Source organism: Schistocerca piceifrons, unplaced genomic scaffold (assembly GCF_021461385.2).
Source record: "Schistocerca piceifrons isolate TAMUIC-IGC-003096 unplaced genomic scaffold, iqSchPice1.1 HiC_scaffold_1193, whole genome shotgun sequence".
NCBI lineage: Eukaryota > Metazoa > Arthropoda > Insecta > Orthoptera > Acrididae > Schistocerca > Schistocerca piceifrons.
The window spans coordinates 5479-7500 of NW_025727008.1; the positions used below are offsets into that span (position 1 = coordinate 5479).

Consider the following 2022-nt stretch of genomic DNA (forward strand, 5'->3'; position numbering starts at 1 on the left):
ACCTAACCCACGTCGTGCCTTAACCTAACCCACGTTGTCGCCTAACGTAACCCACGTTGTCGCCTAAACCTGCTCTGTAATTGTTATACGACTCGTTCAATTAGTGTAGTGTTGCCCACCCGCAACCCTCGCAATATAGTTCGCTACTCGCACTCCCCGCTCCCCTGTGTATCGCTTCATGTTAAACACCTTGCAAGTCTTGCTCACTTTCCACATGCTCCTGCTGTACACTGTAATGTGGATGGCAGCAGGACGTACATGCCGCCCCTCCCCACGTCCCCACCTTGCCCCCTGCCTTCGCAAGCTGGTTGGTGAGAACTTTGCATGTTCAATGCCCTCCGCATGCGACGTACTCAGGCTACGTTGTGGTGCGGCCTGTGTCAACTGTCCGCTAATGTCGTACGCGTAAACCACAATCTGTACTGCACATTCGTCCTTATGTACTGAATGATACATCGTGGCACATGTGTGACCGTACAACGACTGCGCCCAAAAACGGCGGACCATACAGTGCAAATATTGTGCACGCAGCTACGTGTCGTCTCCCTATGAGAGCTGGATTGCAGTGTGGTACGCCATAGAGACGTGTGGGAGGAACGGACGCCGTGGATGGCGATCAGCATGAGCTGTCTGTTGATGTATTCGGACCTAGTCGTCTCTCCTCACACACCGTGATGGCATGGTGCACCGCGTTCCATATCTGCGACATGCTACAGAGGCCGGTTGACAGTCGTTCGAGCAATGGACATCGCATACGTACGGGGGCCACCTTCCACGTATTGTCTAGGCGTGCACATTTTGTTGCGTGTATGTGGGCAGACGTAGTGTGGCGTGACACCTGACACAGGCATGCAATAATCGTGGAAGTTGCAAATGGCGATGGACGCCTGCGTTTTCTGGTGAAGTTACGCAAATGAACAAATGGTAACCTGTTGTGGTGCGGTTGTTCTCGCTAGGGGTGAATCGGTGATGGCGACGATAGGTTGAGGTACTAACCGGTTGTTCCAGCGATACCCACCATGCCGACGAAACTGAACGGCATCTGGGTGTGAAGCGATACGCGGCCGGTGGCTGGGTGGGACCGTCCCCGGCCGGTGAGGGGGCGCCTCCCGGCGTGCTGGCCGCGCGGTGCGTGGGCGCACGCGCTACAGCCGGCTGGTGGGGGCGGCCAGTGGCAGGCGCGCCGGCCGACGGACGCGGCAGGCGTCGCAGCTGCGCGCCGGCGCACCCTGCGCGCGGCGCCGTGCGGCCAAAGTAGGTCCTCGCGGGCCCGGTGCGAAGCGCGGTGGACATCTTCAGTGTGCTGGTCCGATTGAGGACTGTGTGCGTTGAGGATGCGCTGCCGCCCGGCGCTCGGCGCCGCGACGCCGTCTGCTGCTCGGTCGCCCCAGCGGTTCTCGCTGGTGGTTTGTATCGCAGCTGTGCGGATGTGTTGGCGCGTGCGCTGTGCTGGGAGAGTTCGCTTCGGCACCCAAGTGGGGCTTTTGTCCTTCTGTGGCGCTGGCGTTGGAGCTGCCGGTCACCGTAGGTGGCGCGTGTTGTCTCCCGCCGGCAATGCCACGACAGCACGCTCCCGGGCCTCTGTCGGCAGCGGCAAGCTCAGTTGGGAGCACGGGTGGTCGCACCGAAAGCGTCTACTCGCCTAACTCCGGGCGATTGCGCCTCTCTCGAACCCGACCAAGTACTTGGGACGGCGCTGCGCGCCGCCGGGACCTGAGAGGGTTTCGAGGTGTATTGTGCAGGGGAGCTCAGCCTCCTCCTGTTTGCAGAATGATTGAGCGGACGCTTGCGTGTTCGCGCGGGCCCCCGGGACACACTCCCGGGCGGCCGGCTGCTCAGCTCTAGTTGACGCAGCTCCCTGGTTGATCCTGCCAGTAGTCATATGCTTGTCTCAAAGATTAAGCCATGCATGTCTCAGTACAAGCCGCATTAAGGTGAAACCGCGAATGGCTCATTAAATCAGTTATGGTTCCTTAGATCGTACCCACGTTACTTGGATAACTGTGGTAATTCTAGAGCTAA

General features: G+C 59.3%; 1 non-coding gene across 1 annotated transcript in view; it reads left to right on the plus strand.

Annotated features, from left to right (window-relative positions):
• The first annotated feature begins 1855 nt into the window (after nucleotides 1-1855).
• LOC124729124 overlaps nucleotides 1856-2022 on the plus strand; it is a 1909-nt gene continuing 1742 nt past the window's right edge. The window contains exon 1 of the ribosomal RNA XR_007007549.1: nucleotides 1856-2022. This exon is cut by the window's right edge and continues 1742 nt beyond it. This is a non-coding gene — a ribosomal RNA (small subunit ribosomal RNA).